At 43.3% G+C, this 24,952-nt stretch overlaps 1 protein-coding gene and 1 long non-coding RNA gene across 2 annotated transcripts in view; one reads left to right on the top strand and one right to left on the bottom strand.

Annotated features, from left to right (window-relative positions):
• LOC115474143 overlaps positions 1-24,513 on the bottom strand; it is a 38,830-nt gene extending 14,317 nt beyond the window's left edge. Inside the window, exon 1 of the long non-coding RNA XR_003942817.1 lies at positions 24,209-24,513. This is a non-coding gene — a long non-coding RNA (uncharacterized LOC115474143). The remainder of the gene's footprint in view (positions 1-24,208) is intronic.
• A 238-nt stretch (positions 24,514-24,751) lies between these two features.
• UBE2E3 (ubiquitin conjugating enzyme E2 E3) overlaps positions 24,752-24,952 on the top strand; it is a 277,113-nt gene continuing 276,912 nt past the window's right edge. Inside the window, exon 1 of the mRNA XM_030209481.1 lies at positions 24,752-24,951. The gene's annotated coding sequence lies outside the window, so the exon portion shown is untranslated. The remainder of the gene's footprint in view (position 24,952) is intronic.

Raw genomic sequence — 24,952 nt, 5'->3', positions numbered from 1 at the left:
TGTTTCTGTGTTGTGGTTAGCACGAAAACCTGATTGGGAGTCATGGAGTATTGAGAACTTATTCAAGTAGTCAGTAAGTTGCTTGGTTACCATTCCCTCCATTATTTTGGTTATTAGGGGGATTGATGCTACTGGTCTGTAGTTAGTTAGTTCACTAGCATTTTTCTTTGCGCTGTCATCAGCTGTTTGTAGATCGTAATCAACAGCTACGTAGTGATGAAACTCCTCTTCAGTAACACCAGCTGGGATGTCAATAGCCTGTTCATCTGACGCGTTTGCAACAGCTGCATCTGTTTCGTCCCTCTCCACATCCCTAGCAAAGCTTGCCCGCTTGTAGCAGTTCACAATGGTTACCTGTGTAACATGATTCCAGGCTTCTTTCTGCATATGTAGGGAATCCAACAGTGATAGATTATGAGCCAGTTCAACAGCACGTTTATCCTTGGCAGTCTGGTCATCCATAATGCTCATCAGACGACGTAGCACAAGAGCCCAATAATGTTATTTGAAATTGGCTATTATGCCCTGATTCATAGGTTGGATCAGAGAGGTAGTGTTTAGTGGCAGGAAGACCACCTTGACGTTAGACAGCCTGACATCATCACTGTGTGCAGCACAATTATCACAAAGCAGCAAAATCTGACGCTTTTGTGCCCGCATTCTAGTGTCTAACTTCTTTAGCCACTGCTTCCAAATTTCCCCAGTCATCCATGAATTTGCGTTAGCCTCGTATGACACAGGAAGTCGCTTAACTTTCTTGAAGCAACAGGGCTGTTTGCTCTTTCCAATGACAAGGGGTTCCAACTTCTCAATCCCATCCATATTGCAGCAAAGGAGGATAGTCAGTCGGTCCTTTGACGTTTTACCTCCAGTAGTGTCAGCATGTTTGAATGCAAGTGTTCCATCAGGAATCGCTCGCCAGTAGAGACCGTTTTCGTCAGCATTAAAAATGTCACGAGGTGAAAACTCGTTCAAGATGGTAGGAAGAACTGAAACAACCCAATTCTCAGCACCAAAGTCATCAGCGTCTTGTTTCTCACCATGCTGTTTCTTGAATTTTATGCTGTTCCTCTCCTTCCATCTTTCCAACCATCCAACAGTGGCTTTGAATTCAGTTAGTCCAAGACTTTCAGCTAGCTGGTTAGCTTTCTCCATAAGAAGTGGACCACTGACAAGAAACTGTCTGCCCCTGACTCGAGAAAACTACCGAAGAGCATCTTCTACCTCCTCAGCTTTTCCCGCCCGTTTTCGTTTCCGTTGTGGATTTGTATTGTTTTGCCAGTCTTTCAGAAGCTGGTCTTTCTGCTTCAAGACACGTGAAATTTGACTGGGATTGACACCATATTCTTTAGCAATAGATTCTTGGCTTTGTTTGTTTTCTAATTTTTAAGAACTTCTATTCGTTCAGCCAGTGTTAAAGTCTTACAGTTCCACCGCGACGATGACCCCAGTGTACACTCTAAAACATTCTTTTGCTTATTCTGCCTGTGGCAGTTAAAGGGGTGATAAATTTGAAATCTCGTTGGTTGTCACGCGCCAATCGGCTTCCATATTCTGTGCACGAGCTTATGCGGAGTCTTTCCTGCAAAAGAGCGGTCTTAAACCATGCATATAAGCGAATCTTGCACTTATCAGTGGTGCGCTAAACTGAAATTTGTTCCCATAGAAATTGATGGTGCCAAAAATGGGACCGAAGTACGGCATGCAGTTAAACAGAGCATGCGCTTATCCGACGTGCACTGTATTTGTATACACACAAACTTGTAAAATTAAAAAAAAGCCTTATCTGTATCGTATTAAAGTCCACTCTCCTGCAGCACTGAAAACTTTATCCTTTCTCTTCCAAATACCAAAAATGTTCAATCACTACAACACAGGAGCCTCACCAGTGGAATTACTCTGAAAAATGTCCAGACTTCCCAAAACAAATGTAGCCTACTTCTAAAACATGATAGATATCATGTAGTCGTGAAAGGAAGATCCAATTAAATGATCTAAAACTAACAGTTGTTTTTGGTCCATTTAAAAGGGCTTCTTTAGGGATAATCTTTTCTCGAATTCCCTAAAAATAATGAAGCAGGAAAGATATGCTGAAAAGAAGGTATAAATTCAACTTTTTCAAATGGTTCTTACAGATACTCACTGACCAAGGAGGTAAAAAGCTGTCATTGTCATTCGGCATATGTTCAAATCAAGGACTAAAGGCACTTTCTTGGAAGTAGTGTATGTAATATTGTGCCCTTGTGAAAACTGCATTTGTTAAATGCTTTTGCACTATTATTGAGATGGCATGGTAGGTAGTGCGTACTACTTCACACATTAACTCCATGATGAGGGGGCAGGAACTAGGTGGGTCAAGGGAAGAGGATAGGCATGGATTGCATACTACAGATAGCATACTGTACTAACTGTGCACCAACCATCACTGTTGCTGTTAGTGCACCAACCATCACTGTTGCTGTTAGTGCAGGTTCACTTTGTGCCTCCTTAACAGGAGGCGCTATGTGCATATGCTCTAATTGCAACCAGGTTCATGAGTGCTAGTGAAGTTTTAAGTGCAATAATTGCTGAGGACATGCTGGGCATGCTCCCAACAATTATTGCAGCAACAATTATTGCAGAACAGCCTTAGCATTTAGCATGTTTTGCATTTTGCTGTTAAGGCATGCTAAGTGCAGAAACATAGAACACTTCAGTAAAAGATCCCCTATATTGGTAAAATGTATTGCACAATTAAACAGCATTGCTCTGCCATCTGAATGTAAAGAGACTGCCCCTTTGATCGCTCATTGGCAGCATATGTCTCATTCTGTGGAAGATTTGAGATACTTTGTCACTGAACAAAAAAACGTTTGGGTGGTAATCACAAAACAAGAATATATGTATTGTAAAAGTTTAATTCCGCTTGATGTGAATACCGAGATAAAATGGCAAGTGTTTTTATTACTTATGGTAAGCAAGCAATTACTCTATAGTGCTGGTAGAGGTAGGGTGTGTGTGTGTGTATGTATGTGTGTGTTTAATTCCCTTATAATACAGGGCTTTTTAAAAATGATAATAAATCTTCTTTTATTATATTTAGTCCACAGAGAGTATCTGCACAGCAATCGATGGATCTGATGGAGCTTTAATTTTGGCTATTGTTTGGCAATATATATTTTGTGAATACAGTGAAGTCTGTTAAAAGATATTTTCAGAAAGATACATATATATCTGAAGTTCTTTGGAATGTTTTGTTACAGACTTGAGTTTTCAGATTTTTTATTTTTCAGGGGTTTATTTATTTTTTTTATTTGCGTTGAAGTCTGTTTCCACACCAGTAGATGGCACTAGCAATATCATTAATGAGAACAGACTGACATGTTTCTCCAGGCAAGCCTGTGCCATAGTGACTTGGGCAACAGTTAAGACATGCTATTTCAATGTTAACGACAATATAAACAAGAAGGATAAAATCCCCATGCAAACAACAGTAGAGTGGAAAAGTGAGGAAAATACCCAAAAGAAAACAGTATTCACTTATTAAAAGACTTCTATGACTGAAGACTCTTTTGCTTCTGTCTAATGGACTGAAAACAGCATTTACTAAATACTTCTATGATTGGACTGGGCTTTATTCGTTTTGGTTATTTTCCTAACTTTTCCACTCTACTACATCTCAATGTTAACCCCCGTTATTAGCAATTAGGTCTCACTGCAAAAAATGGGATCTATGCTAAAATAACATGTCATAAAAGGGTGAAGGGTCATGGACTTGATATACCACCTTTCTGTGGTACAACCAAAGCGTTTTACATTTTATTATATGCAGGTACTTTTCTACACTGATACTTCAGGGAGTAAGGTGTTTTTTTTTTTTTGCTGGCTGTTAAGAGTCATACAGCATGCTGAAGGCTGAAACACAAAGGCCCTTGAATCTGCCTTGCAGGGGACACTCAGTTTTCTACAGGGTGACTGAGTTATAAAACTAATAAGATAATTAATTATGATATTTTTTCTGCAGACCAGAATTATGTGAACCTGGGGGGCAAGACTAGTAAGTATATACAGTGAAACCTCGGTTTTCGTCGATAATTCGTCCGAAAACTATCGACGAAAACCGAGGCAACAAGCAATTTTTCTTTTAAATGAATAAAAAAGACTAGTGTATAGAATAAATGAACATTTAACATGGCATTTACCTCTCTGAAGACTCTTCTTGGTGTATGGAAGATGGAGAGAGAGGAGCAGAGATTATTGTTTGGAAGGGGGATCCCCCTCCATAAGGACACTATCTGGGGAGGGTCACTTCCCTTCTTGTTCTTTTGCCACTAGGACCAGCTTCTGGGGGGGCGGGGTCACTTCCCTTCTTGTTCTTTTGCCACTAGGAGCAGCTTCAGAGTCTGTGGACCCATGCCGCACAAGAAACGTGTCCAAAGAGGTTTGTTTCTGTCACCTCTTTAAGATTTGCCTAAAATGGGGCAACACATTATCATTGAACAATTTGCAGACATGGCTTGCAACAGCTTTGTCTGGGTGATTTTTCTCCACAAACACCTGTACTTTACTCCACATGGAGAGGATGTCCTTAATCTCTGAAGAAGGCACATTCTCTACTGTTTCTTCCTCATTATCCGAAGCAACTTCTTCATCTGCCGTCTGTTGCACTTCTAGTTGAAGGTCTTGCAGCTCTTCAGTGGTGAGTTCTTCTCTGTGGTCATCCACCAACTCTTCCACATCCTTACCACTCACCTCCAAACCCATGGAATTACCTAAATGAACAATTGACTGCACAACTTGTGTAGGGTCATCAGGTGAAGGAACTAACCCTTCTAGATCTCTCTCATGCACACATCCTGGCCATAATTTCTTTCATCCACAGTTTATCATCCTGGATGTCACTCCCTGCCAAGCCTTATCTATGAGGCTGATGCAGTTGAGAATGTTGAAATGTTTTTTCCAGAACTCTCTTAAGGACAATTCTGTATCTGATGTCACCTCAAAGCAACTTTGAAACAATGTTTTGTGTACAGTTTCTTGAAATTGGAAATGACATTCTGGTCCATGGGCTGGATGAGTGGTGTGGTATTAGGGGGCAAGAACTTCACAGTGATAAAACTGAACTGCTCCAACAGTGCATCTTCCAAACCTGGAGGATGTGCAGGAGCATTGTCCATTAACAGGAGGCACTTAAGGGGCAAATGATTTTCCTGGAGGTATTTTTTCACACTCGGTCCAAACACTTCATTCATCCACTCAATGAAAATTGCCCTCGTGACCCATGCTTTCTTGTTTGCTCTCCACATCACACACAGTTTACTTTTGATCACATTGTTTCTGCTAAATACTCTAGGAGTTTCTGAATGGTAAACCAGTAAGGGCTTCACTTTACAATCACCACTAGCATTACCACACAACAGAAGAGTAAGCCTATCTTTCATAGGCTTATGTCCTGGCAGTGCCGTTTCCTCCTGTGTAATGCACGTTCTCTTTGGCATTTTCTTCCAAAACAGGCCAGTTTCATCACAGTTGAAGACTTGTTGGGGGATGAATCCTTCAGCCTCTACGTAATCTTTGAATTCCGACACTAATTTTTCAGCACCAGACTTGACCGAACTCGCAGCTTCTCAGTGCCTAGTAACACTGTGTATGCCAGTGCGCCTCTTGAATTTTTCGAACCAGCCTCTGCTGGCCTTAAAATCACTTAGAGGCATATTTTCAAAGCACTTTGGGAGGCTAAGTTCCATACGTTTCTATGGAACTTTGGGAGGCTAAGTGCTTTGAAAATATGCCTCTTAGTGAAGTAGCACTTGTCCCGGGCATTTTCTTTATGAAATCGGCATACAGCAGTCTGGCCTTTTCACATATGATGGCCTCAGAAACAGAATCGCCATCTAACTGTTTTTGATTGATCCAAATTAATAATAACTGTTCCACATCTTCAATTGTTTGTGATCTCTGTTTTGTTATCGCATTCACACCTTTTGCTACTTTTGCCTTCTTTATTGCTTCCTTTTTTGCAATGATTGAACTTATCGTGGATGGTGCCTTCCCTTACATGCGGGCGATTTCAGCAATCTTAATGCCACTCTCGTACTTTTCAATGATTTCCTTCTTCAACTCAATCGTGTTCCTGTCCTTCTTCTTTGAAGGAATGCTGCTCATAGAAACTTTTTTGGGTCCCATGATGAGAGCAGGGACTTTGATACTGGCACTCAACCAGCAGCAGCAGTAGTGTGGCAAAACGACAAAATTTGGGTCCTAATACCTGCAGGGACTTTGATACAGGCACTCAACCAGCAGCAGCAGTATTGTGGCAAAACGACAAAATTTGGGTCCTAATAACTGCAGGGACTTTGATACAGGCACTCAACCAGCAGCAGCAGTAGTGTGGCAAAACGACAAAATTTGTGTCCTAATACCTGCAGGGACTTTGATACAGGCACTCAACCAGCAGCAGCAGTAGTGTGGCAAAACGACGAAATGTGGGTCCTAATACCTGCAGGGACTTTGATACAGGCACTCAACCAGCAGCAGCAGTATTGTGGCAAAATGACGAAATTTGGGTCCTAATACCTGCAGGGACTTTGATACAGGCACTCAACCAGCAGCAGCAGTAGTGTGGCAAAATGACGAAATTTGGGTCCTAATACCCGCAGGGACTTTGATACAGACACTCAACCAGCAGCAGCAGTAGTGTGGCAAAACGACGAAATTTGGGTCCTAATACCTGCAGGGACTTTGATACAGGCACTCAACCAGCAGCAGCAGTATTGTGGCAAAATGACGAAATTTGGGTCCTAATACCTGCAGGGACTTTGATACAGGCACTCAACCAGCAGCAGCAGTAGTGTGGCAAAATGACGAAATTTGGGTCCTAATACCCGCAGGGACTTTGATACAGACACTCAACCAGCAGCAGCAGTAGTGTGGCAAAACGACGAAATTTGGGTCCTAATACCTGCAGGGACTTTGATACAGGCACTCAACCAGCAGCAGCAGTATTGTGGCAAAATGACGAAATTTGGGTCCTAATACCTGCAGGGACTTTGATACAGACACTCAACCAGCAGCAGCAGTAGTGTGGCAAAACGACGAAATTTGGGTCCTAATACCTGCAGGGACTTTGATACAGGCACTCAACCAGCAGCAGCAGTATTGTGGCAAAATGACGAAATTTGGGTCCTAATACCTGCAGGGACTTTGATACAGACACTCAACCAGCAGCAGCAGTAGTGTGGCAAAACGACGAAATTTGGGTCCGAAAACAGCAGCAGTGTGATCCCACAACCGGAAACAACGCCCCAGAACGACACGTGAGAACGCAAGATTAGCTGCGTGGGCACGCCGACGAAATCCGAGGTGATCAACGAAAACCGAGGTGATATTTTCGCGAAATAAATCAATGATAACCGAAACCGACAAAATCCGAAGTCAATGAAAACCAAGGTTTCACTGTATTGTTTCTGCGATATTTTCGTGTGATGAGAGAACTGCACTCTTGTGGCAACCACTGAATGACTTGGTTTTTATCTTTTTTCAATACTGCAATATTTTTGTGCCAAGTAAGTTGGGAGTTAGCGTGTTTGAAATGGCACCACTACTCCACATGCTGGTAATTTTTTTTAACATGCTGTACATTCATAACAGATGTACTCCTTGTTTTGCACCATCAGCCTTTGAGTAAATTACCCCTTTGGAGGAAAGGCTAGTTCTTTTATTTATTTTTTGGGAGAGAAGGGAAAGCTTTAACTCTGCTTGGGCTACAGTCACTATATCTCAATTATCTTCCCACAAATAGCAAGTTTATAAAATATTATTGCCTGCCATGTGTTACGATTCACAGGGTGAGGAGGCGAAAAATTTCTGCTCACTCTCTTTCTTGGGATATAGCGAAGATACTTACCTATAGAAGGTATCTGCTGCGGACAGCAGGCCTTATATTTTCACATGTGGGTAACGAGGGTCCGGGTTGCCGTCCAGCGCTTCCAGCAGTACAATATAAAGCATAAGAAAAAAGGAGACAATTCCACAGGGAGGTGAGAGGGTATGTGAGAATATAAGGCCCGTTGTCCTAAAAAAATACCTGCTACAGGCAAGTATCTTCGCTTTCTCTGAGGACAAGCAGTCATATAATTAATTCTCATATGTGGGAATCCCTAGCTACCAGGCTCACCAAAAACAACAACCAGTGGTCAACTGGACCCTGCAACAGCAAGAGCAAAAAAGTAATTAACCTAAAACTATATACAATCTGAGTTAGAATGCAGCCTGGAACAGAACAAAATGGGCCTAGGATGGTGGAATTTGATTCTAGACCCCAAACAAATTCTACAGATCTGTCTGTCCAAACCAACTGTCATATCGAATATCCAGCTCAAGGCAGCAATGAAATGTGAGTATGTGGACTGAAGACCACGTCACAGCCTAGCAAATTCCTTCAACAGAGATTGACCTCAAGTGGACTACTGATGCAGCCATGGCTCTGACATTGTAAGCCTTGAAATGACCCTCAAGGGTCAGCCCAGCCTGGGCATAAGTGAAAAAAATGCAACCCACCAGCCAATTGGAAATGGTAATGATGACACCTAGATTCCTTTCCTGGTCAGTGACTCCTAATATGGAACCTTGCATCACATAACTATAGTTCAGGATCCTCTTTCCAACATGCATCACTTTGCACTTGCTCACATTAAACATAATCTGCCATTTGGATGCAGAGTCTCCCAGTCTCGTAAGATCCTCTTGTAATTTTTCAGAATCCTTTTGTGACTTAACAACTTTGAATAACTTTGTGTCATCAGCAAATTTAATTACCTCACTAGTTAGTACCAACTCTAGATCATTTATAAATATGTTAAAAAGCAGTGGTCCCACCACAGACCCCTGGGGAACCCCACTAACTACCTTTCTTCATTGAGAATACTAACCATTTAACCCTACTCTGTTTTCTATCTTTTAACCAGTTTTTAATCCACAACAGAACACTACCTCCTATCCCATGACTCTCAAATTTCCACTGGAGCCTTTCATGAGGTACTTTGAGGGGCATTTTCGAAAGAAACGTCCAAGTTGGGATTTGGATGTCTTTGTGAAACGTCCAAATCCGGGGCGGGGAAAAGCGTATTTTCGAAAAAAGATGGACGCCCATCTTTTGTTTTGAAAATACCAAAGGACGTCCTTGAATTTGGACGTCTTTGACTTTCGGCGATTTTCGAAACAAAGACGTCCATGTCTAAAACATCTAAATGCAAGCCATTTGGATGTGGGAGGAGCCAACAGTAGTGCACTGGTCCCCCTGACATGCCAGGACACCAACCGGTCACCCTAGGGGGCACTGCACTGGACTTCATAAATTGCTCCCTGGTACATAGCTCCCTTACCGTGTGTGATGAGCCCCCCAAACCCCACTACCCCCAACTGTACACCACTACTATAGCCCTTACGGGTGAAGGGGGGCACCTAGATGCGAGTACAATGGGTTTGCGGTGGGTTTTGGAGGGCTCGCTGTTTCCTCCACAAATATAACAGGTAGGGGGGTATGGGCCTGGGTCCGCCTGTCTGAAGTGCACTGCACCCACTAAAACTGCAACAGGGAACTGCATACGCTGTCATGGACCTGAGTATGACATCTGAGGCTGGCATACAGGCTGGCACAAAATATTTTTAAAGATTTTTTTTTACGGTGGGAGGTGGTTACTGACCGCTGGGGGAGTAACGGGAGGTCATCCCTGATTCTCTCTGGTGGTCATTTGGTCATTTTGGGCACCTTTTTTATGAAGTCCACTGCAGTGCCCCCTAGGGTGCCTGGTTGGTGTCCTGGCATGTCAGGGGGACCAGTGCACTACAAATGCTGGCTCCACCCATGACCAAATGGCTTGCATTTGGTCTTTTCTGAGATGGATGTCCTTGGTTTCGAAAATCGCTGAAAATCAGAAACGTCCATGTCTAGGGACATCCACCTCTAAGGACGACCAAATTTAAGGATTTGGACGTCCCTGATGGTATTTTGAAAACGAAAGATGGACGTCCATCTTGTTTCGAAAATGCGGGTTTCCCTGCCCCTGGAACGGGACGTTTTGCAAGGACGTCCAAATTGAAACGTGGACGTCCCTTTCGAAAATGCCCCTCTATGTTTTTGCCTCCAAAACAATCTTTTTTTCAAAGTCCCTCTTTGTCTTCCTTATCAGTGTTTTACATTTGACTTGCCATTCCTTATGCTGTTTCTTATATTTTCAGTTGGATCCTTCTTCCATTTTCTGAAACACTTTCTTTTAGCTCTAATAGCTTCCTTCACCTCACGTTTTAACCATGCTGTCGTTTGGTCTTCCTTCTTCATTTTTTAATACATGGAATAAATTTGGCCTGGGCTCCCAAGATGGTATTTCTGAATAGCATCCATGCCCGATGTAAAATTTTGCTCTTCGCAGCTGCTCCACTTAAGTTTTTTTTTTCACCGTTCTTCTCATTTTATCCTTTTTGAAAATTAAATACTAACGTATTGGATTTCCTGTGTGTATTTACTCCAAAGCCGATATGAAATCTGATCATATTATGATCACTGTTATCAAGCGGCCCCAGTACAATTACTTCCTGCACCAGATCATGTGCTCCACTATGGACTAGGTCTAGAATTTTTCCTCCTGTTGTTGGCTCCTGTACTAGCTGCTCCACAAAGCAGTTCTTGATTTCGTCAAGGAATTTTACCTTCCTAGAATGCCCTGATGTTACATTTACCCAGTCAATATCGGGGTAATTGAAATCACCCTTTATGATTGTGTTCCCCAGTTTGTTAGCCTCACTAATTTTATACAAAAAAAAGGTATCCAACATCTCTTGAAATTTGGTGCAGACTAAACGGGTTTTATACACGGCAAATTTTCTGCTAATAAATCTTGAGACAAGGCAGGTAAATGTGGCCTTAGACAGAAGCAGCCAACCCCAGAACTACCATTCCCAGAATCCCTTATGAGACTGAGTGGTGGACCCAAAAACACGGAAGGGACTGCTAGCATTAGCAGAAGTGGGAGTAACTGAAGGAAAAGGGGGCCAGTTTCTCCAGAAAGCAATATATAATTCCTCCCAGTTGTGAGGAAGAGAAGGCAGATTTCTTGAAAGCTCTCAGAAGTCAGGGAGGAAAAAATACCTGCTCAGAGGAAAACAAATCCATGGAGTATGTGGAGGGAAAGGACTTGCTTCCAGAACTTTCCTGCCTAGAGGAGCAAGCTGCCATGGAATGGTAGAATACAAATGCAAACCTATCCAGCACTTCAAGGTAGCGTGGGAGGTCACAGAAGTTTGTTGCTGAGAAGTGGGAGGTGAACTGCCAACTCTGCTTGCTGTAGGGCAGCTGAAGTGCCCGGAAGAAGGAAAGGTGATTTGATCATTGTTTTTTTTTTCTTGTTTGAACTTTCTATGTGGAACTGTTGGAATTACATGAGGAAAAGAGGAAGGGGGAGAATTGCCCCTAAGCCCCTCTATAGGAAGGGGAGAAGGGAACTCATCTCAGGACTTTACTTGAGCTTTTGAACTGAACTTGGCTTGAGCATTTGGACTGAACTTTGCTGGAGCTTTTGAGCTGAACTTTTGGAGCTGAATTTGAATTAAACTTTGTTTTTTTGTGGAACTGAGAGGGAATCCTGTGAGCGGAACAGGTTTCTACAGATAACCCTGGGCGGAAGCAGCGGACCCCCTTACAATCTGAGAAACAAAGAGGCGTACTTTCACAGCAGTTAGACTTATAAAGTTACATAGGGGATCATTTTCAATGCACTTAAGCCTTACAAAGTTCCAAATGTTATTATGAGGTATATTTTCAAAGCACTTACACTTACAAAGCTCCATAGGTTACTATTATGGGGCTCATTTTTGAAAGAGAAAAATGTCCAAAACGTGTCATAAAACAGCATTTGGACAAATTTCTTCTCAAAACATCCAAATCAGTATTTTTGAAACCCATTTTGCCGAGGTTTATCTATGCAATTAATCTGCAGTATGTCCAAATCACAAGGGGGTGTGTCGGGGACATTTTGAAGGCGGGATTGGGGTGTGCCTAACACTTGGATGTTTTACAGCCATAATGGAAGAAAACCAAAACTTCTAGGGCAAAAACTTCGACGTTTTGGTCTAGACACATTTTTCTAATGAATAAGACAAAACAATGTGCCCTAAATGACCAGATAACCACTGGAGGGATTCAAGGATGACTCCTCTTACTCCCCCAGTGTCACTGACCCCCTCCCACCCCCCCAATGTAAATAAAAATAGTACCCACCAGCTTCTACAGTCTCAGAAGTTATAAGTGGGTTCATTAGAGCATCATGCAGGTGGGTGCAGGCACTGTAGACATGGGCCCAGGCCCATACCTCCCCTTACCTGTTATACTTGTGGTGGAAACTCACTAAAAACCCACTGTACCCACATAAAGGTGACCCCTTTATCTTTAAGGGCTATTGTAGTGATGTACAGTTGGGGTAGTGGGTTTTGGAGGGCTCAGCAGACAAGATAAGGTAAAATTAGTCCTTACCTGATACTTTTCTTTCCATTATTCCCAACAGATCAATCCTGAGACTTGTGGGTTATGTCCCTCTACCAGCAGGTGGAGATAGAGAGAACTTCAGAGGTCTGGTATATATGGTCACGTGCAATCGCCAGAACCTCAGTAATGTCAATACCAAAGCAGTGGAAGAAACAAAAATTCCTCTCCTGTCTCTTCAAAGGCCATGCAAGCCCCTCAACCGCTCCTGCGGGAGAAAAACGCCTAAGGCATCACAGACTATCAACATAGATACTTCATCTTCTTCTTTTAAATTACTTAAAAAAAAAAAAAAGTCAAATGCTGGATCCAAACACGAAACAACCGCAAGGAATAACTAAGTTAACATGCAGAGAAAAACAAGGCAGGCCTCTGGATTGATCTGTTGGCACTAATGGAAGAAAATTATCCGGTAAGGACTAATTTTACCTTCCATAGCGTCCCACAGATCAATCCAGAGACTTGTGGAATGTACCAAAGCAGTCCTCAAGTGAGGCGGGATAATGCCACCCTGTCAGCTATGACTGAAGATCTGAAAGCCACCTCCTGATGTGTTGATACGTCAATTATGTAATGCCTAGAGAACATGTGCACCGATGACCAAGTGATCATCCTACAAATCTCATCCAAGCACTGAACCAGTACTCCACGAAGGATGTAGCCTTTGCTCTGGTAGAATGCGCTTTAAGTTGCAACTGAGGTGACTTCCCCTAGTACACAGATGAGATTGCCTCTCTGAGCCACCGGGTCACTGTGGCTTTTGAGGCCATTTCATCTTTCTTGTGACCCGCATGAAGCATGAAAAGATGATCAAACCAACATAAATCATTGGTGACCAAGTATTTGAGAAGGATGCGCCTAACATCGAGACACCGGAGTGCCCGAAAATTGGTTGGATAATCCTCTCGGCAAAACGCCAAAAGGAAAAGTGGTTGATTCAAATGAAATTGTGACACAACCTTCGGAAGAAAGGAGGGGACTGTATGAATGGAAACCCTGGCCTCCGTGAAATGAAAGAAAGGATCTCTGCAGGAGAGAGCCTGCAACTCCGACATTCACCTAGATGAAGCGATGGCTACTAAAAATGTTATCTTCAGTGTGAGACCCTTCACTGACAAAGACCCAACGGCTCAAAGGGAGGCCTCTGCAGAGCGCGCTGTAGCAGATTGAGGTTCCAAGTTGGAAGAACAGGCAACCGTGGTGGCTGAAGATGATTTACCCCATGGAGGAAACAATCTATGTCTGGGTGAGAACCCAGAGAAGTACCCTGCAGACGGCCCTGGATGCATGCCAACGTGGCCACCTGGACCTTTAATGAAGCCAAGGACAAGGACCTGTCTAGACCACCTTGCAAGAAGGCTAGGATAGAAGCCACTGTGGCTGATGAAGCTGAAAGGCCCACCGCCGAGCACCAGGAATCAAAGGTGCGCCAGACTCAAGTATAGGTCGTAGAAGTGGAGCGCTTTTGCGCTTATAGCATTGTAGTAATCACTGTCAGGAAAGCCTTTCCATCGTAAATGAGCCCTCTCGAGAGCCAAGCTGTAAGACCAAAGGGGGATGGACCCTCCATGGGCACCTGCCTCAGCAGCCCCTGGTGACCCACGAGATGCAGTTGGTTGACCAACAGGCGAACCAAATCCGCATACCACTGATGCCTGGGCCGAGCTGGGGCTATCAAAATCACCTGACCTGGGTGCCGGGTAAAGCGCCCCACTACCAGTCCCACCATAGGCCATGGTGGGAATATGTAGAGCCTTGGGTCATGGTTGGAGCAGGGCATCTATCCCTTTGGATCTGTACTCTCTACCTCTGCTGAAGAAGCGGGGCACTTTGGCATCGTTTCTGGTGGCCATCAACTCAAGGACTGGTATCCTGACCCCATCGCCATGTGATCAGCTCAAACGTTGGCACCGAGAGCTCCCACTCTCCTGGATCTAGCCAGTGACGACTGAGAAAGTCTTCCTGAACATTCAAAGAGCCCGCAATATTAGCTGCGGAGAGCAGGGGGAGATGGATTTCCGCCCAGACATAGAAGGACTGCCTCCTTTGCTAGAGGTAGAAACCAAACAGCCAAAAACTCTTGTTCTAAAAGGCAGTTATTTTCTGTTCCTTGACTGCTGGAGAGGTAGCTCATCCAGCGACCTCAATTAAGTGTTAATTAAGGTGTGGGGAAGTAGAATACTTGCATAGGTTGCTGAGTCAGCTTCAAAAAGCCTGTTTAAAAAAGGCCCCTTAGATTCAAAATTATATAAAGAGGAAAGGTTCCACTGAACTTTCTTTCTGAGAAGTTCCGAGAGAAGAGGACATTTCTCTGATAAGTGAACTCTATTTTGCTTTGTGCTTTGGGAACTTAAAGATTGGGGTTTAAAGGAGGAATTGTAGGTTAGTGATAGGCAAATTAAAAATATAAAAACAAATTTATCAACTAATCTCCATAGTCTTTTCCACTTAGTTTTAAAAACTTTGTACCACTGCATTAAGAAATAGAATCTAGCAGGTACTGCAGGATCTAGTCTTTCCTTTAGTAGCAACAGATGAATCCAGGATCTCTCCCTATCTTTCTGCCATGCTCTGTGTTGTTTTCCTCCTGTTGAAGTTTTTATTTTTCAGGTGCAGTATTAAAAATAATAAAAAAAAAAAAAAAACCCCAACCAAACCCAAATTGGGGAAAGAGATAATTCATATGGGACAGAGACATGTTCTAAGTCACAGTTTGAGACTGATGTGTCTTTTTGTGAGGATGGTTTGCAGTTGTTTTGTCTCAGTTTTCTGCTTTGTGATGCGACGAAGGAAGAGGGGGCTGGACATCTAGGATTACTGGCTTCTTCCAGTGTTCTCTATCTCCACCTGCTGGTAGACGGATACAACCCACCAGTTTCTGGATTCATCTGCTGCCATTACAGAATGGCCTTTTGTCTTCATCCTTTCAAATTTTCAAGACAGGAGTGGTGAGCAGCCAAATAAAGCAGCAGGCTGAGAACCAGGAAAGCCACAATTCAAATCCTGCTGTTGCTCCGTGTGACCTTGGGCAAATCACTTTATTCTCTATTATAAAAGGAAGACTTGGTTTAGTAACATACATTAATATACATTTATGCAAGTTGTGTGCTTGAAGTTAGTAAATACCCCCCGCCCCCCACCAGTGATAATGGGACTTTAACATAAAATCATAAGCGTTGCCAAACTGGGATAGACTGAAGGTCCATCAAGCCCAGTACCCTGTTTCCAACAGTGGCCAATCCAGGTCACAAGTACCTGGCAAGATCCCAGAACAGTAAAACAGATTTTATGCTGCTTATCCTAGAAATTAGTGGATTTTCCCAAGTCCATCTTAATAATGGGTTATGGACTTCTTTTATCCAAACGTTTTTAAACCTGTAACGACTGTGGTCGTGATCCCTCTTGGACTCACCTTACGTCCCGATGGTCAGCTTCTGAGCTGGCTCCTGTCTGCATTGTTGTTTCTTTCCTGTGTGTTTCAAGCTTTACTTTGGTGTTCAGTGTGCTTCCTGCCTCTGTCCTGTAGGGTTTCCACTTCCTGTGTGTTTCAAGCCTCACTTTGGTGTTCAGTGTGTTTCCTGCCTCTGTCCCGTAGGGTTTCCACTTCCTGCGTGTTTAAAGCCTCCTTTGGTGTTCAGTGTATTTCCTGCCTCTGTCCTGTTTGTAAGAAAGGGGTGGACTTTCATTCAGTGCCTTTGCAATGCCAAAGGTCTCCATGTTAGTCCGTGTGCAGTGTAGCACTTCTGACTTGTTCTAGTCTGTGTGCCCGTGGGCACTTCTGCATTGATTCTTGTTGCCTTGTTCATAGACTTTGTGCCCGTGGGCACTTCTGTCTTATTTATTTATTTATTGTACACTTATATCACACATTTTCCCACTCATGCAGGCACAATGTGGCTTACAGAAAGTTAAGTAAAATTACAAAGTAGGCAACTTAGAGAAGTATACAAAGAGGAGACAGGGCAACAGGATTTAACAGTATGAAACTAAATAGGGCAAGGGTCAGGAGGGTGTATCAATCAGCAGTGACAAGTGGGGAGTAAGTCCTGGCAAAGAAGTAGGTCTTCAACAACTTGATTTCTTGTTGCCTTGTTCATAGTCTGTGTGCCCGTAGGCACTTCTGTCTTGATTTCTTGTTTAGGGTGCCTGTGTGCACTTCTGCTTCTGCTCTTCTCTGTTTGTCTGTGTGGGTCAGTTTTGTGTCCTGCCTAGTCTGCCTTGCTTGTTCTAGTCCCCTCTACCTTCAGCTTCAGCCTTAGTTCTGTTGTTTGTCTGTGTGGGTCAGCTTTGTGTCTGCCCTGTTTGTCTTTAGCTTCAGTTCCCATCCTGCTTGTGTCTGCCCTGCAAGCCGTCAGTTTTAGTTCTGACCCTGCTTGTGTCCGCCCAGTTTGAGAATCCTGAATCCTGTTTGCTTGAGCATCCTGAATCCTGTTCCAGCCAAGCTTGTTTGAGAATCCTGAATCCTGCTTGAGTATCCTGAATCCTGTTGTTCCAGCATTATCTGCCTACAGGCAGTCCTGTCTGTTCCTGCATTGTCTGCCTACAGCTTCAGCTCCAGTCCTGTCTGTTCCAGCACTGCCTGCCAAGCCAAGTCCATTCCAGCATCCAGATCCTGCCTAGCCAAGTCCATTCCAGCATCCAGTTCCTGCCAAGCCAAGTCAGTTCCAGAATCCAGCTCCATCCATGTTAGTCCAGTCCTGGTTGGGGGGATTTGCCTCCTGCTGCCGCTCGACGACAGTAGGCCAAGGGCTCACGTTGTTCCAGAGTCTGTGACTGTTTGTTTTGAGCCTGAGACCGTGACAAAACACTAAACAAACTGCATTTACCACATTATCTGGCAACGAATTCTAAAGCTTAATTACATATTGAGTGAAAAAATATTTTCTCCAGTTTGTTTTAAATTTACTACTTAGTAGCTTCATTGAGTGCTCTCCAGTTCTAGTATTTTTGGAAAGAGTAAACATGCAATTCACCTCTACCTGTTCCTCTCCACTCAGTATTTATAGATCTCTATCATATCTCTCCTCAGCCGTCTTTTCTCCAAGCTTAAGAGCCCTAGCCTTATAGGGCTTTATTATTTTCATTACCATTCTTTGTACCTTTTCTAATTCTGCTATATCTTTACTGAGATGCGGTGACCACAACTGCACACAGTATTTGAGGTGCGGTCGCACCACGGAGTGATACAAAGGTACAACATTCTCATTTTTGTTTTCTAATAATTCCTAACATTCTATTTGCTTTCTTAGCCACACTGACAAGAGGTTTTCAACATATCACCTAGACACCTAGAACCTTTTTCTGGGCAGCGATTCCTAATGTGGAATTTTGCATCATGTAGTAGTAAATCCAATCATTGGGTTGTAAGCTGTCTAGGGACAGGGAAATATCTACTGTATATGAATGTAATTCACCAATGAAAAGGTGTGAGGTAGTTATACATAAACAGGCAGGCATATCCCTTTCTCATATCTCATTTGTTTTCATCAGTAAATCCGTGGTTTAGAAGCATGAAAAAAACCCCACAAAAATTTAATTGTATACAGATAAGCTGTTATTCTTTCTTTTGAACTAAAAGCTTATAGTTATGCGAGTTATTTTCTGTTTCAGCTGCCAATAATACAGTTGTTTGCTATGAAATTAATTCATCATAGCCCATTCTATTTTAGCTAAGCATTAAAATCTCATTACACTTACTTGATGGCTTTAAATTGATCACTGATAACTTTAATTACTTAGGTACGATGGCATGTTCTGCGTATGTAATAAGACTTACTTAAGCACTGTGCTTTGAAATATCAAGGAAGACTTGACTTAGTAGATGAATCTGCCCATAACATGCATTAATTTACTTAAGATTAATATTTTGACTTGCATTCTTTACTATCAAGTATCCCTATAAATTTTCAAGGTTAGATTTTCTGCTACATAAGGAACAACAAATCAAACAGAATTAGGCTCCCTCATCCTCAAATTCGGCTAAATTGTTTATTGTATTCTTTATAATATCACCTTTCAAAATCAAGTAAAGTGGTTTACAATACATAATTAAAATATCAGCAAGAACTACAATAGAATGGAGCAAACAGGATTCCTTAATAGTATATGGCATAGTTGAGGGAGTAGCTCAACCATATCCTGGTTATCTCTTGACAGACAGGCAACTAGGGGTGTTTAGTTAGATGCACCTGCAAGTTGCAACTTCTTGCAGGGAATACGATTTTTGTTGATCTGCTCCGAGTTTCAACTTCTATAAAAGCTAATTCTGCTATATTGGCTTATATGCACATTGGTAGGTCCAAAGTTTTAGCCTTGTCACCCTGGCACCGATACGTATAGATCTGCTTCTTTTGAAAACAATTCAACAACCACACTGTAGTACAGCAGCTAAGTCTTTAAGTAACATGCTTAGACATGAAGGATTCAACATGACCATCTTCATATTCAAAGAAAGTAAAGGTCAGATTTCTCATATCACCTTACACACATTTTGGAAGAGTGTACAGGATGGCTACTACTAATTACTTAGGTGCTGAAAGGCATTCGAGGAGACCACATAAAAGAATCCTGGATTTCCTGCTAACTCCAAATTAAAGGGAACAGCATTAGTCATACTCTGTTCCTCAGAGTTGTGGAGGAGCATCCAAAGAAAGAGCAGGAGAATATACCCTTTTCAGACTACTGTCTACACAGTACTATCTGCAGCACTAGGATTGATTCAGCGTCCTCCAAGTAACTAGGAGCTAGGCAGTATCGTGATTGCACAACTCAAAAGCTACTGGCATAGATCCCTAATCTTGGGAGCTCCTTGGGCTTGAATCAGTTTTCTGGGCCTATATCACTCTTTTAAACCTCCAAGTGGCTGGCTTTTATAATGACATGGGACACCAAATCAGTGCTGGTGCTGACATGGCCCAGTACTGAAGAAGAATTATCAGCTGCTTGGCTATTTTATTCACCCACTGGTTTGAGGGATAATGCATGAACTTTGATGCTGAAAACTCACCACATTGAACTTTGTATTACAAGGCTTGGATGAGTCTTAAATATTTGCATCCCAAATGGTTCTTTGGGACAACTGGTCCACGGTGACTTCAGTGCAGAAAGGTAAACTAACCTACAGGCATGTCTCCTTTGGAATATGCGTAACCCTCAGGCTCTCACAGCCCCGTATTAAAGAGTTACATTAGTATTGAGTGGGAAAGCACAGGGTACAAATGTAATAATAAATAAATAAATATTGGAGCTTCCACTGAAATCTTGGCATTTGCCTTCTTTGGCTCCTGGTGTGGCTCTGGAGCAGCTGGTCAGATTTGAGCAGATAAATGAAAGGGGATGGGATTTGATATACCGTCTTTACATACTGTACAGGTACTTATTTTGAACCTGGGGTAATGGAGGGTTAAGTGACTTGCCCAGAGTCACAAGGAGCTTAAGTTTCCCAGGATCAAAGTCTACTGCACGAGCCAACTCCTGGCTCGTTTCTTGGGCCTATCCACAGGGTAGATGACGATTTCTCCAGTAAGGGAAGCTTGCCAGGTGCCCTTGGCCTGGATTGGCCGCTGTCGTGGATAGGATGCTGGGCTTGATGGACCCTTGGTCTTTTCCCAGTGGGCATTACTTACCCTGTTTCCCCGAAAATAAGACATCCCCTGAAAATAAGACCTAATAGAGGTTTTGCTGAATTGCTAAATATAAGGCCTCCCCCGAAAGTAAGATCTAGCAAAGTTTTTGTTTGGCCCCGATGGGTGCCCACTCTCTCCCACCAGAATCTCACTATTTGGCAACTAGCCACCCAGCCCAGTTCCCATTAGTGTGGAGGTAGTGATGGCGATATGGTACTGTGTTGTGGTTTATTAGGGGAGGTTGTTTGTTTTTTTGTGTCCTTGTGAGAGCCGGACGTCTATAACACAAAGCAACGCATTCTTTTCCTCGTTCTTCCTCTATCAGGGGTCATAGTTGGGTTGTTTTTTTTTGTTTTGTATGTGTAATCGTTTGCTTCTCTAGTGTGGTGCATTTGGGTATGGCTTGTATCGTGTTTTGCCGAAAATAAGACATCCCCTGAAAATAAGACCTAGTGCATCTTTGGAATCAAAAATTAATATAAGACACTGTCTTATTTTCTGGGAAACACGGTATTAGTGTCATTGTGCTTACCTCCTTGGGACATCTGACAACATTTTGAGGCCAGTTTTTTTGGTGTTAAGCTTAAATTAATTGGCAAGGTAGGCACAGAGACTGTGTGTGTATGTGTGACCTAACCACTGTGGGTGACGTACGTGTGTGTGTATGTGTGTTGAAGGGGCAGGGGTTGGGGTGGAATGACCCACAGGCATACCTAATGCACAAAAAACACAATGAAAAAAAAAATAGAGAACTAAAGGATAATGAAACACAAACAGAATTTGCAATGGGTAAAAACACAACAAAAAGAATATAGGTAGCTCTGAAGCCAAGAGGAGTATGTCCTGCTAGGAAAAAAGAAAACACAAACAAAAGAACTCGGGGAGGGGGCTGCAGCAGGGGAAGTACACATGCTCCTTACCTCAAGGCTCTAGAAAAATCGGGCCAGCTCAGCACCACGTAACCTTATAGATCAAATTATGTGACTGGTAAATTAGCGATCATTTTATTAGGTGTGCTGATAAATGGATTGCGCTAGTGTAGGCGTGTGTTTTGGGCGTGCGCAGATCCATTTTTCAGCACACCTGTAAAAAAGGCCTTTGTAAATTTTTGACGAAAATGGACGTGTGGCAAAATAAAAATTGGCGCACATCCATTTTGTGTCTGAGACCTTACCGCCACCCATTGACTTAGTGGTAAGGTCTCACGAAGTAACTAAACACAGGAAGTCAAATACGTTAGCGTTTAACTTTAAAAAAGGAGACTATGATAAAATGAGAAGAACGGTTAAAAAAAAAACTTAGGGGGGCAACTGAGAGAGTAAAAACTGTACAACAGCATGGACGCTGTTCAAAAATACCATCCTGGAGGCCCAGGCCAAACATGTTCCGCGAATTAGAAAAGAAAGACGGAAGTCCAAAAGACAGCCGGCATGATTGAAAAGTGAGGTGAAGGAAGCTATTAGGGCTAAAAGAAGCACCTTCAGAAAATGGAAGAAGGAACCATCTGTAAATAACAAGAAGCAGCATAAGGAGTGTCAAAGCAAATGCAAGGCACAGATAAAGAAGGCCAAGAGAGATTACGAAAAAAAGATAGCATTAGAGGCAAAAAAACATAGCAAGAATTTTTTTCAGTATATTAAAAGTAGGAAGCTGGCAAAAGAATTGGTTGGGCCGCTGGATGACCGAGGGGTAAAAGGGGCGATCAAGGAAGATAAAGACGTAGTGGAGAGATTGAATGAATTCTTTGCTTCGGTCTTCACCGAGGAAGATTTGGGTGGGATATCAGTGTCGGAAATGGTATTTCAAGCGGATGAGTCAGAGAAACTTACTGACTTCACGGTAAACCTGGAGGACGTAATGGGGCAATTCAACAAACTGAACAGTAGCAAATCTCCTGGACCGGATGGTATTCATCCTAGAGTACTGATAGAACTGAAAAATGAGCTTGCGGAGCTACTGTTGGTGATATGCAATTTATCCTTAAATTGAGCGTGGTACCGGAAGATTGGAGGGTGGCCAATGTAACGCCGATTTTTAAAAAAGGTTCCAGGGGAAATCCGGGAAATTATAGACCGGTGAATCTGACGTCAGTGCCAGGGAAAATGGTAGAGGCCATTATAAAAAACAAAATTACAGAGCACATACAAGAACATGGATTACTGAGACCAAGTCAGCACGGGTTTTGTGTGGGGAAATCTTGCCTGACCAAATTACTTCAATTCTTTGAAGGAGTAAAACAAACATGTGGACAAAGGGGAGTCGGTTGATATTGTGTATATGGATTTTCAAAAGGCGTTTGACAAGGTACTTCATGAAAGGCTACAGAGGAAATTGGAGGGTCATGGGATAGGACGAAACGTCCTATTGTGGATTAAAAACTGGTTGAAGGATAGGAAACAGAGAGTGGGGTTAAATGGGCAGTATTCACAATGGAGAAGGGTAGTTAGTGGGGTTCCTCAGGGGTCTGTGCTAGGACCGCTGCTTTTTAATATATTTATAAATGATTTAGAGATTGGAGTAACTAGCGAGGTAATTAAACTTGCTGATGACACTTGCAAGCTCATTTTCAAAGCACTTAGCCTCCCAAAGTTCCATAGAAACCTATGGAACTTAGCCTCCCAAAGTGCTTTGAAAATATGCCTCAAAGTTATTCAAAGTCGTTAATTCGCGACAGGATTGTGAAAAATTACAGAAGGACTTTACGAGACTGGGAGACTGGGCGGCTAAATGGCAGATGACGTTTAATGTGAGCAAGTGCAAGGTGATGCATGTGGGAAAAAAGAACCCGAATTATAGCTACGTCATGCAACGTTCCAAGTTAGGAGTTACGAACCAAGAAAGGGATCTGGGTGTCGTCATCGATAATACACTGAAACCTTCTGCTCAGTGTGCTGCTGCGGCTAGGAAAGTGAACAGAATGTTGGGTATTATTAGGAAAGGTATGGAAAACAGGTGCGAGGATGTTATAATGCCGTTGTATTGCTCCATGGTGCGACCGCACCTTGAGTATTGTGTTCAATTCTGGTCGCTGCATCTCAAGAAAGATATAGTAGAATTGGAAAAGGTGCAGCAAAGGGCGACTAAAATGATAGCGGGGATGGGACGACTTCCCTATGAAGAAAGACTAAGGAGGCTAGGGCTTTTCAGCTTGGAGAAGAGACGGCTGAGGGGAGACACGATAGAGGCATATAAAATAATGAGTGGAGTGGAACAGGTGGATGCGAAGCGTCTGTTCACGCTTTCTAAAAATACTAGGACTAAGGGCCCTGCGATGAAACTACAGTGTAGTAAATTTAAAAGAAATCGGAGAAAAACTTTCTTCACCCAACGCATAATTAAACTCAGGAATTCGTTGCCGGAGAACGTGGTGAAGGCGGTTAGCTTAGCAGAGTTTAAAAAGGGGTTAGACGGTTTCCTAAAGGACAAGTCCATAAATCACTACTAAATGGAAGGGAAAAATCCACAATTCCAGGAATAACATGTGTAGAATGTTTGTACGTCTGGGAAGCTTGCCAGGTGCCCTTGGCCTGGATTTGCCGCTGTCGTGGACAGGATGCTGGGCTCGATGGACCCTTGGTCTTTTCCCAGTGTGGCATTACTTATGTAGAATGACGATTACCTTCCGGTTTCTGCCACATGCCGGAAAATAAAAAATATTTTCCGGTGTGTGTAGCGAACGCACATAAAAAAACGAAATTACCACGTACTTGTGCGGTAAGTCCAAATTGATGCATGTAGGACGCGCGTATGTGCCGACGCAGCTTAGTAAAAGGACCCCTTAGGTCTTAAGAGAAAACAATAATCTTATAAACAAACCATTACACCTCTCTCTCTCTCTGTGGAAATATCCTTATTGTTCCAGCCAAACTCTCATTAACAACTCAGCTATACAACTTTTTCTCCATAGGTAAGCAAACCTTTTCACCTCTTTCTCCACTGTCTCTTCCTAGAAATTCTACTACACAAGTCGCCACCAATGTGGTTGTCAACAGATTAGTCCATTCTTCAGAAACGCGGTTACACGGCCCCTTCCCTCACCAAGACACTGTACAGTGACAGTGACACGTACAGGTTACACTTTGCCGCTGCTGCCTCAGCAATGGCAGAAACTCTCTCTGAAGTCAATGGCGAGCAGCGCCTCCCAGTGGCGTCCAGAGAGTCAGGCCAGAGGGCGAGTTGCACACTTACAGAACAGCAAAAGTCTCTTCTAGGCAGTTCTCACACGCGGTCACTCACCTCTCAACTTATGGGCCGGGACAATGATCTCACTATTCTACCGGTTCTGGTGACCACGTTAGAAGGAAAGAGAACCGTGGGGGGCGGGGGAAACAAGTAGGAAGGGAAAGCTTGAACTCTTTTGTCCTCGGCTAGCACGGGAGAACACGCGTTCCCGACGCCACAGGGAAAACGAGAACGCGCAAGCACCGCGTGCTTCTGTTGGGAGCGGAGTGTGTGTGCGCGCGCGCGTGCTGGAACTTGCTGACTGCACCGTTCTACGCGTGAAGCTGTGGGGGAGGGAGGTCGCGAGACAGAAGAGCCAAATCTCCTTTCCCTTACCTCCTCCCGTGCTCTCTCCTTCACTCGCTCTTTATCCTCCCCCCCCCACCTCCTCTTTCTCTCTCCGCTAGCCCGGGTCTTCCCCAGGCTCTCAGAAGCGCCACCTTCCGTCCGCGGAACCGCACTACAACCACCTCCTCTTCCGATCCTCAATGTTCACCACCCGGCCGGAGCCTGCCTGTGTCTTCCCGGCTCCGTTTCCGCAGGATCTCCCCCCATCCAGGCGCTAGTAAGCGGGACGGGAGCTCTGAAAAGG

Source organism: Microcaecilia unicolor, chromosome 7, assembly GCF_901765095.1.
Source record: "Microcaecilia unicolor chromosome 7, aMicUni1.1, whole genome shotgun sequence".
In the NCBI taxonomy this organism is placed as follows: Eukaryota; Metazoa; Chordata; class Amphibia; order Gymnophiona; family Siphonopidae; genus Microcaecilia; species Microcaecilia unicolor.
Note: the sequence above shows the minus strand (reverse complement) of the source record. Positions and strands in the feature narration are given on the sequence as shown.